This window comes from Pinus tabuliformis, chromosome 1_1 (assembly GCF_031772625.1).
Source record: "Pinus tabuliformis cultivar Carrire ecotype Pingquan chromosome 1_1, CPIR1, whole genome shotgun sequence".
Lineage (NCBI taxonomy): Eukaryota > Viridiplantae > Streptophyta > Pinopsida > Pinales > Pinaceae > Pinus > Pinus tabuliformis.
The window spans coordinates 465,431,793-465,443,972 of NC_142297.1; the positions used below are offsets into that span (position 1 = coordinate 465,431,793).

The 12,180-nt window shown below is 41.3% G+C and overlaps 1 pseudogene; it reads left to right on the top strand.

Moving 5' to 3' along the window:
• The first annotated feature begins 852 nt into the window (after positions 1-852).
• On the top strand, positions 853-11,526 carry LOC149213764 (coniferin beta-glucosidase pseudogene; annotated as a pseudogene).
• The last annotated feature ends 654 nt before the right edge of the window (positions 11,527-12,180 follow it).

Consider the following 12,180-nt stretch of genomic DNA (forward strand, 5'->3'; position numbering starts at 1 on the left):
GTTGGGGTCCTCCTGCAAGGATGTGAGGATGCCAAAGCTTGATCCAACATACCAGTACAGTCATTTACTGCCCGTCCAATTTCTTCCAATCCTGTTTGAATAGTGCTAATGCACTGCTCTCTAACTTCTAGAGGAGTGAAAGGTGTTAGAGTCAGTCCTTTGACGTTCCTTCAGTGATCAAAATGGGCCTCTTACTATGTTTGGTTTGTTAGATGTTTTGCACATGATCTTCAGCACAAAACATGTCACAAGTGTGTCCATCAGAAGAAGCTCAGAAAGAGCTTTCCAACGGTATATCATGCTCCAAAAACCGGCTCCCAGATCAAAAGATATGACTGAATGAATGGTTGACTCAAAGGCCAACCTCCCATGCAGCAGTTCAGGTATTGAATGATCCAGAGGAAGCTAGGAGATGTCAGTGGCTGGACTATGATAGAGAAGGAGAGAACATAACATTTGAGGTCTATTGTTGTGCTGCTAATCCTCATCTCAACATATGGAAAGCTTGTTTCTCTGCTTTGATTGAAAGAGATATCCTGTGCAGAGGGCACTATGCATTGCTGATAGTGAAATTGCTGGTGAAAGGTATACAGTTGTTGGTCTCATGGTTCTAGAGAGGAATTACTTGAAGATTTATAGATGTTCATTCAGTGTATGCTATCATCCTTACTTACATCTCTTCCAAGCTTTTCAATTCATCAGCCTGTGTCTATTTTCCTACCTAAAATGCTTCAGCAAAACAACTTTTATTTGAGCAACATGATCTGGAGTGTGGCCCTACGCGCAACACTTACACCTAGGAAACAAACAGAAACCACCGTATGAAGGAGCTACAACAGAAGATGGTCAGAAGCCAAGCATCTTTGACACTTTCACTCACAGGGAAGGGACTACTCCGGATGGAAGTAATGGAGATGTAGTTGTTGATCAATACCATCGTTACAAGGAGGATATTGATCTAATGTCTGTGATGGGAGTAGATGCCTATAGATTTTCAATCTCATGGCCCAGGCTTATTCCTGATGGTGAAGGACCCATCAATCCAAAGGGCGTTGAGTACTATAATAACCTCATAAATGAGCTTTTGTCCCATGGCATTCAACCACATGTTACATTGTACCACTTTGATCTGCCCCAAGCTCTGGAAGATTCCTATGGAGGTTTCTTAAATCCACAGATTGTGGAGGATTTTAAAGGTTATGCAGATGTGTGTTTCAGAGAGTTTGGTGATCGAGTAAAATATTGGTCCACTTTCAATGAGCCCAATATATTTGCCACTGCAGGATATGATCAAGGATTTTCCCACCTCAACGATGCTCCCAACCATTTGGAAATTGTACTGCTGGAAACTCAACTGTTGAGCCTTATATTGTTGGTCACCATGTTTTGCTATCACATATAGCTGCTGTGGAGCTGTACAGGAAAACCTATCAGGAAAAGCAGAAGGGATGGATTGGATTAATAATTTTAGTAAATTAGATGATACCTCTTACTAATAAATCCACAGATGTGGTTGCTACTTGTTAGCCTCCTATTGCGATAGGTTGTCATTTTTCATGATTGACAGTGGAAGTGCCAAATATGTTCATCTTTTCCATGCTGCAAAAGTTCCATATTTGATGTGGCATGCCATTTTTGTTTCAGTTAAGGGAAGGCCAAACAGTTTAATCTTGACTTCCCTAGGTTTAAATTTCATGTTTTAGAATATAGAGATGAATATCTGTCCAAACTGTTTAATCTTGGCATATTTGTAGATAGGTAGAGAATCTTGGGCGCTCAACAGCTTAATCTGAGCCCATAGCAGAAATAAGGGCAGATTTAGATAGGAGGGCAGCCAAAAGAAAAGTTGAAAAGCTGGGTTTTCTAGTTCAAGTGCACCCAAACCAAAAAGAAGAGAAAATGCTAGGTGAGTAGGCCGGGTAGGTAGTTTTGTGATGGCTGAATGATCATTTGTGATCCATTTCATATTTTCAAGTGTTATATCTATTTAGATCACAAGTATGAGGTAGTTTTTCATTCGGAGCAGCTCAAACGAGGCATGTCTAACTTCCCCTTCTTCCTTGTCCCCAAATCATTCACTAACCTCCCCTAAAGAGGTCAAGATCTGCTTGACATCTCTTAATTTCATCATGTTTCATATCATTTGCCTTGGTAAAAGATCTGCTTTACTCAAGAAATGTCCATACTTCCTCTACAAGTATCATTTCTCCTTGATAGCCTAAGATTTACATACTTGGCGCGTTTTCTTATCATTATCATATTAGCTACTAACTCTATTATGTAACTCCCTATCTATCTCCCCTTCCCCTACTAAAACTATGTTAAATAGCTCCACTATATACTTATCCCCTCCCCCTGGTTGAAAAATAACCATAAGTACACTTGGGAATTGCTAAGTTTATCTGAAACTCAGCAAAAACCCTCATTTCCCCCCTCATACCATCTTCCAATGCATCTAGGACTCATTCCTATGCATAAAGTTCCCTCCATATGTATAAAAACCATCTTTTTTGACTTCTTTTCACCTTCTCAAGGCATAAACCCCTTGTTTGGCCTTAAAACCCTTCTCAAACTGCATAAAATTCCTCTTAAGTGCCTTTGGACTCCTTCCAAGGCAAGAAAAACCCAAAAAATCATGCAAAAAACCATTAAAAAACCCTCAAGGCATGAAATTCCTCCTTTTTGGGGCTATCGGACCCCCTCCGATGCCTTATAATCCATCCAAAATATCAAAGAATTCCCCTCCGACTTCATAAACCTTTGCCTCTTTATAAAAATCCTAGTCTGATTGGTAAAGGGCTCTTTTGGGACCCCCTCCAATGCGATATCGCAGTCGGGAGGGGAGTCATGCGTTAACACAGCACATATATGCAGGCCCGAGTCATAAGTTCCGATGCGATTTCGCCTATCGGCGTATCGCAAAGGCTGTGGAATAATACATATGCCATGGTGGGTCGCCGATCGCCGATTGCGATATCGCATCAACAATCGGTGTATCGCATATCATATATTATAGCAATGCCGCCCCAAGACGCCGATTGCGATATTTGTTGTATATCGCATATATTATTGTTTCACATCACATTTCATTTTACACTATCGCATCGCTACATTTGTATGGGCCGCACCCCCGGTTCCCGCTGATCGCCGATCAGCGATTGATCCAGAGCCATTGGATCGGGCCCCAGATCAACGGCTCCGATCTTTTTGCATCGCTCCCCGCCATCGCTCCATATATGTATCCATTTCTCCATTGACTGCCCGATGGGCGATCGCCGATGCGATATCGGTGATCGGCCCATTGCATTACATTCCCTATATATGTTAAAGCTGCTTTGACGGTCCGCCCCGATGCGATATAGCGATGAAATCTGGGCCGTTGGATCGGCCCGCGCCAGATCCAACGGCCAGCATTTAATAAAATGAACAGTTGCCGTCAGTGCCCAAAATTCATGAATTTTATAGTTATATGGCATTCCGCCTGTTTTGTGGAAAAAGGGGCATTTGTCTAAGTTTGTTCATGCGGTGCCCGCGCCCGCCCAAGCTGCAAAGGACGATGGTTTTTCAGCTATTTTTGGATCGCTCCAAGTCAAAACATTGCCCAAAATAGGGATTCGGCATCTGCTTGCCTCTGGGCTCTGCCTTTCAACCAATTTTTGTGTTTTCATCAGTTTTAAAAGTATTTTTGGATCGGCCAAGGGCCAATAGTCTCCCAAAGGCGGCAGGAGGCCTCACAGCAGGTAGTGGAGGCCGAACAGCGGCCATAAAGTGTCGATTTGACAGTTAAGGCATTCAGAAGCCAAGAAGCAGACCAGGTGCATGCCGAAGCATATCAAGGAAGCGGCAAAGTGTATCAGTAGTGGGAAGAGCCCCAATTAGCAATTAGAGAGTATCAGTTAAAGTGTTTTGCAGGAAATGACTTAAAGCCTACGCAGATGAATAATAAAGGCCCCCATCAAAGTCAATAAGGCAGTTTTGAGCCATAAAGGCTCACCAGATTGTAGTTATGAGCTTTAAAGCCGCTTAAGGCAGTGGAACCACCTAAAAGAGGCAGTTCAAGTGAACCAGGCCCAGATATTGCAGAAACTGTGTATGAAGACACATATGAGCGGTGCTGCAAGTCCCAAAGCACAGTTATGGCTAAAATGCCAGCGCATTGCTCAAAGGACCATATTAATTTATTCTTGAGGCTGCTGCCCCAGCGCAGCTGTTAGAGAGATCAGAACTGGCTTTCATGCCCTCTGTGCTCAATTCTTGTAACTTTTCTATGTTTTCCTCTGAATTAGTGATGAATATGCATACTGAATTGAACATGTTCAAGCTATTTCCTTCATTATATGAATGTTGTTTAGGAATCCTTCATTGCTCCTATTTAGCCTTCATCCACTTTCCCTCTTTGGCTGGATGAGAAATCCTTAATTGCCTCTCATCCCCTAACCTCCATTTCATCTTAATTCCAGCATTTAATCATTGTGCTATGTGTAGCTATCCTGCTCCATATTCCTCTCTTCTACCAAGGAAAACACACCCTTCAGTTCACATTCATTGACTCAATGCCCAATGGTTTGAACTTCTTACACTTTGCATGCCAACTCTGCTTGAATAGATCAATCATCCCACTAAACTCAAACAAAATCCATGCATCATATCTAGCCTAAAATCATCCCTTAAACAAAGCTAAATCATAAAGAGAGAGCCCTCTCTGATTGCAGGTAGGCTAGGACCTGCAGTCCAAAGATTGGTTTGTGGTTACCTCGGTCGTATTCCCTTAGGAGTCAAAGGGAACAACCTAAGTGTTAACATATTGGCGACTCCACTGGGGAGAATCATTTGTTTATTGCTGTAAATCCCCATTTTTTATCAGTTTGCCTTTCGAATAAGTCTTAAACTTGTTTTGAAAAATCCCAAAAAATCAAAAAATCTCAAAAAAATCTCAAAATATTTTGTTTTCTGAAGAAAATTCCCCTTTTTTCTTCAAGTTTATTTCATATTTAGCTCTAGTCCGTGTTGGTGGACAGAGATCAGACCCCTCAAAGTTTATTTATCCACTTGGCGACTCCACATAATCCTCATAATAAAGACTCCGCTGGAGAAATGAACCCAAAAGAAATATATGAGCAGATCAGGATTTTGACCTGGATTATAATCCAACAGGTCATGTTCTTTTTCTTCCATAGAATTTTGCTGTGTATATTGTATTTTAAAAGCGATTTTAGATTTGATTTTTGTGATTTTCCTTTTGAAAATGTTATGGAAAAGCCCCCTTGCACATTAGAACAACAACCTTTAAATGCTGCTGAAGATCATCATGCAACCAAGGAGGAAACAAATATCAAAGCAAATCATCCTATCCCTGTTCATATCAAGCCCAGTCATTCAATCCCTGTACATAATCTCGTGCCTCATAAGGTTCCTGATAGATATAAGCCTCTCATTTTGCCTCCCACGCTCAATCCTTTGCCTAAAAATCATCCTGAGTATCTCCCAAGATTCGATGGAAAGAATGGAGTTACTGCTCAAAAGCATATCCAGGCTTTTGAAGACTATCTTAACATTTTTGAAGTAGAAGATGAGGATGTTAGTATTAGGTTGTTTGCCCTTTCTTTGCAAAGCGAAGTTAGGACTTGGTTCAAAACCTTGCCTGAGGCTAGCATCTCTAATCTTCAGCAGTTATTCAATCTTTTCCTTGATAGATGGATGGTCAAAGTTAATTTCCTCTCACTCATTCAAGAATATAATCAGTTAAGAAGGCATCCAGATGAAACTGTTCAGCAATTTTCTAACTGGTTCAATCAAGTGTATCATTCTATGCCATTGAATATAAGACCTCCCCCTGATCTAGCTCTATTGCATTATCCAAGAGCTTTTGATGCAGAAATAGAATTCCATTTAAGAGAAAGGAGCCCATCCACCATGAAACAGATGCAGGACATAACTGTGGACATGGAGGAAAATCAGAAAATGAGGGACAAGCAGCGCAAAGCAGAGGAAAAGGAAAGACTTCATAGTTTGTTACAAAAGTCAGAGGAAATGATACAGCTGATCACAATAAAAGTAGAATGTCTAGAGCACCAGAACATATCTGTTTTGCAAAAGGAAAGTAGTGACATTCACGAACAAACCTACCACGAATCAGATGACATATTCATACAACCATATGTGAAGGAGCATTGTCCTGATATACTATATGAATATAATAGCTTTTCTTCTTCCAGCTTTTTGCCAAAATACGATGCGTATGATGATGATTATGAGCCTAACGACCAAATTAGCCTTGCAGAGGAGTCAGATCCGGCAGAAAGTATAGTTCAGGATCAGCAGCTTGAATCCAATGATCAGCGTGCCCATTTCAGCTATGAAGAAAAGGAGGAAAAGGCAGAAAATTTTAATTCAACGAAGGAACTTTGCCCTTTTGTTTCGAAATTTTTCAACTTTTTAAGGATAACCATCATGCTATGTATAATCAAGTGTCAGCAAGTGTTGATATTCACCATCTAGAGGATAATCAAATTGTTGTTCAAAATGTATCACCTCTAGTTTTGCAACCCCAAAGAGCCATCAAATATCAGATTGAGGAAGACTTAGAAGCAGCAGCATGTGATCAAGAAGTCCTAGTTCTTTTCCTGCCACTTTGTTTTCATCCATCTGAGCTATTTAAAGAGGAGGAGCAGCCTGTGCAGGCCTGTCATGTGCCATCTGAGCCTGTTTGTAATGAATTGCAAGTATCATTCCATGTTTTGAATGATTCATCTGCTGGCACATTAGATGATGAAATAAATCAGTGCGCTTCTCCACTAGAAGGCTGCAAGGCTCAATATCAAGTTGTTGATGATCTCCCAACTTCAAGGCATGATGGCTGTCCCAAACTTTTGTACAGTTCTTTAATTCAGTTCAGCAATAATGTATATATGCTGCAGGACCCTTATGTACAGTGTTTAAATTCAACAAAGAAGGTCAACAGTTTTCTGATCTTCTCAATGGTTAACAAAGCTATATCAGATTCCAAGATCTCCATTTCAAGCATCAGCAAGCACAAGCAGCAAAGCTCATTGATGTTTATAATACTTAAGTGGCTGCATTGGCTGTTTCATTTCACCTAACAGCAAAGTAAGTGTTGGTTAGGGTAAGTAGGTAGGATTAATAAGGCAGCCAGCAAAGGGAATTTTGCAGAATTCAGCAACAATTAAATTCAAGGCCATCTGACCTGCTGTTCTTGACTTTTCGCAAGGAAAAGCCATCCCCAAGTGGAGCCACTGTTAGCCTCCTATTGCGATAGGTTGTCATTTTTCATGATTGACAGTGGAAGTGCCAAATATGTTCATCTTTTCCATGCTGCAAAAGTTCCATATTTGATGTGGCATGCCATTTTTGTTTCAGTTAAGGGAAGGCCAAACAGTTTAATCTTGGCTTCCCTAGGTTTAAATTTCATGTTTTAGAATATAGAGATGAATATCTGTCCAAACTGTTTAATCTTGGCAGATTTGTAGATAGGTAGAGAATCTTGGGCGCTCAACAGCTTAATCTGAGCCCCTGGCAGAAATAAGGGCAGATTTAGATAGGAGGGCAGCCAAAAGAAAAGTTGAAAAGCTGGGTTTGCTAGTTCAAGTGCACCCAAACCAAAAAGAAGAGAAAATGCTAGGTGAGTAGGCCGGGTAGGTAGTTTTGTGATGGCTGAATGATCATTTGTGATCCATTTCATATTTTCAAGTGTTATATCTATTTAGATCACAAGTATGAGGCAGTTTTTCATTCAGAGCAGCTCAAACGAGGAATGTCTAACTTCCCCTTCTTCCTTGTCCCCAAATCATTCACTAACTTCCCCTAAAGAGGTCAAGATCTGCTTGACATCTCTTAATTTCATCATGTTTCATATCATTTGCCTTGGTAAAAGATCTGCTTTACTTAAGGAATGTTCGTACTTCCTCTACAAGTCTCATTTCTCCTTGATAGCCTAAGATTTACATACTTAGCGCTTTTTCTTATCATTATCATATTAGCTACTAACTCTATTATGTAACTCCCTATCTATCTCCCCTTCTCCTACTAAAACTATGTTAAATAGCTCCCCTATATACTTATCCCCTCCCCCTGGTTGAAAAATAACCATAAGTACACTTGGGAATCGCTAAGTTTATCTGAAACTCAGCAAAAACCCTCATTCGCCCCCTCATACCATCTTCCAATGCATCTAGGACTCATTCCTATGCATAAAGTCCCCTCCATATGTATAAAAACCATCTTTTTTGACTTCTTTTCACCTTCTCAAGGCATAAACCCCTTGTTTGGCCTTAAAACCCTTCTCAAACCGCATAAAATTCCTCTTAAGTGCCTTTGGACTCCTTCCAAGGCATGAAAAACCCAAAAAATCATGCAAAAAACCATTAAAAAACCCTCAAGGCATGAAATTCCTCCTTTTTGGGCTATCGGACCCCCTCCGATGCCTTATAATCCATCCAAAATATCAAAGAATGCTCCTCCGACTTCATAAACCTTTGCCTCTTTATAAAAATCCTGGTCCGATTGGTAAAGGGCTCTTTTGGGACCCCCTCCGATGCGATATCGCAGTCGGGAGGGGAGTCATGCGTTAACGCAGCACATATATGCAGGCCCGAGTCATAAGCGCCGATGCGATTTCGCCTATCGGCGTATCGCAAAGGCTGTGGAATAATACATATGCCATGGTGGGTCGCCGATCGCCGATTGCGATATCGCATCGGCAGTCGGCGTATCGCATATCATATATTATAACAATGCCGCCCCAAAACGCCGATTGCGATATTTGTTGTATATCGTATATATTATTGTTTCGCATCACATTTCGTTTTACACTATCGCATCACTGCATTTGTATGGGCCACACCCCCAGTTCCCGCCGATCGCCGATCAGCGATTGATCCAGAGCCGTTGGATCGGGCCCCAGATCAATGGCTCCGATCCTTTCGCATCGCTCCCCACCATCGCTCCATATATGTATCCATTTCTCCATTGACTGCCCGATGGGCGATCGCCAATGCGATATCGGCGATTAGCCCATCGCATTACATTCCATATATATGTTAAAGCTGCTCCGATGGTCCGCCCGGATGCGATATGGCGATGAAATCTGGGCCGTCGGATCGGCCCGCACCGGATCCAATGGCCAGCATTTAATAAAATGAACAGTTGCCGCCAGCGCCCAAAATTCATGAATTTTACTATTATATGGCATTTCGCCTATTTTGTGGAAAAAGGGGCATTTGTCTAAGTTTTTTCATGCGGTGCCCACGCCCGCCCAAGATGTGAAGAACGATGGTTTTTTCAGATATTTTTGGATCGCTCCAAGTCAAAACATTGCCCAAAACAGGGATTCGGCATCGGCTTGCCTCCGGGCTCTACCTTTCAGCCAATTTTTGTGTTTTCATCAATTTTAAAAGCATTTTTGGATCGGCCAAGGGCCAATAGTCTCCCAAAGGCGGCAGGAGGCCTCACAACAGGTATTGGAGGCCGAACAACGGCCATAAAGTGTCGATTTGGCAGTTAAGGCATTCGGAAGCCAAGAAGCAGACCAGGTGCATGCCAAAGCATATCAAGGAAGCGGCAAAGTGTATCAGTAGTGGGAAGAGCCCCGATCAGCAATTAGAGAGTATCAGTTAAAGTGTTTTGCAGGAAATGACTTAAAGCCTGCGCAGATGAATAATAAAGGCCCCCATCAAAGTCAATAAGGCAGTTTTGAGCCATAAAGGCTCACCGAATCGCAGTTATGAGCTTTAAAGCCGCTTAAGGCAGCAGAACCACCTAAAAGAGGCAGTTCAAGTGAACCAGGCCCAGATATTGCAGAAACTATGTATGAAGACACATATGAGCGGTGCTGCAAGTCCCAAAGCACAGTTATGGCTAAAATGCCAGTGCATTGCTCAAAGGACCATATTAATTTATTCTTGAGGCTGCTGCCCCAGCGCAGCTGTTAGAGAGATATTTTTTAGCATTTATTTCAATATATGTTAGGTTAGAATCATTCATTTCTCTAGATCTGCCATCAGATCTGTTGTTGAAGATATTTTTTAGATATTTTCTCTATTTATACCACCCTCTGTATTGTGAAAAGGGTTGGTTGGTTGTATCTTTCATTCCAAGACTTGCGTTGTATATGTTGAGAACTTCTGTAATCAAAGATTGCTGGAATATTTGTATCTGAACTGGTTGGTTGTGCTTTCAATGGCTGAAGAGCTTGATATGGAATTCTCGTGCTTGATCATGGTCCAATAAGTCTTTCCTCCCTCTGTTTATTAGTTTATATGTATCTGTATCATCTATATATCATAATCTAAGTTGCAGGAAGAAGGAATAGATCAGAATTGGCTTTCATGCCCTCTGTGCTCAATTCTTGTAACTTTTCTATGTTTTCCTCTGAATTAGTGATGAATATGCATACTTAATTGAACATGTTCAAGATATTTCCTTCATTATATGAATGTTGTTTAGGAATCCTTCATTTCTCCTATTTAGCCTTCATCCACTTTCCCTCTTTGGCTGGATGAGAAATCCTTAATTGCCTCTCATCCCCTAACCTCCATTTCATCTTAATTCCAGCATTTAATCATTGTGCTATGTGTAACTATCCTGCTCCATATTCCTCTCTTCTACCAAGGAAAACACACCCTTCAGTTCACATTCATTGACTCCATGCCCAATGGTTTGAACTTCTTACACTTTGCATGCCAACTCTGCTTGAATAGATCAACCATCCCACCAAACTCAAACAAAACCCATGCATCATATCTAGCCTAAAATCATCCCTTAAACAAAGCTAAATCATAAAGAGAGAGCCCTCTCTGATTGCAGGTAGGCTAGGACCTGCAGTCCAAAGATTGGTTTGTGGTTACCTCGGCCGTATTCCCTTAGGAGTCAAAGGGAACAACCTGAGTGTTAACGCTACTCAAAGAGAAAATGATTTTATGGTGAGCTGGCTTTTAGACTCATTTGTTTCTGGAGACTATCCAGGGAGCATGAGGAATATAGTGGGTTCTCGGTTACCTTCATTTACAAAAGAACAGGCTCAAAAGTTACAAGGGTCATTGGACTTCATTGGTGTCAATCACTATGTTACCATGTATTGTTTTGATGTTCCAAGAAAAGGTGAACTTATATCAAGAGACTATGCTCAAGATATTTCCATTGGAATTGTAGTGGAACGAGATGGAATTCCCCTCAGCAGCAATGGATCATTTTTTTGGTATGCCAGTTGTACCACAAAGCATGCAGGCAGTGCTTGAATATATTGAGGACCGTTCCCATAATATTCCTATTATTGTGCATGAAAATGGATTTTCAGAGCCTAATAATTCTTCTATTCCCCTTTCTGAGGCTTTGAATGACCAATTTAGGATGGATCTCCATCAAGATGTCCTTCAGTATGTGCTGGCAGCAATAAGGAAAGGGTGGTGGCGGCGGTCATGATCCATTTGACATATTCCAGTCGTTCTTCGGTGGAAATCCTTTTGGAGGTGGTAGCAGCAGGGGAACCCGAAGGCAAAGGAGAGGTGAAGAGGTTGTTCACCCCTTGAAAGTATCATTGGAGGACCTTTACAATTGGATATTAAAGAAGTTGTCACCATCTCGAAATGTTCTATGCCCACAATGCAAGGGTGAAAAAGTCTTACTCGATAAGAAAATGCTCGAGGTCACAGTTGAGAAGGGAATGCAAAATGGTTAGAGGATCACTTTCCAAGGGGAAGCAGATGAAGTGCCTGACACAGTTACTGGTGACATTGTATTTGTAGTTCAACAAAGGGAGCATCCCAAATTCAAGAGAAAGGGAGACGATCTTTTCGTTGAAGCATACTTTATCATTGACAGAGGCATTGTGTAGGTTTCAGTTTATATTTACCCATCTGGATGGTCGACAACTACTTATTAAATCTAGTCCCAGTGAAGTTGTTAAGCCAACTCCGTTCAAGGCTATTAATGATGAAGGAATGCCTATTTACTAGTGGCCATTCATGAATGGTAATCTGTACATTCATTTCTCTTTAGAGTTCCCAGATTCTTTAACTCCTCAATAGTGCAAGGATTTGGAAGTAGTTTTTCCTCCTTGAACTGCTGAGCCAGCTAACAGACAAAGGCCCAGCTCAGTGCCCCTGCATCCATAAACACACACAAGTCAAAACATTGAAATCAAGTCAAAAAAATCGGAAACCTAGC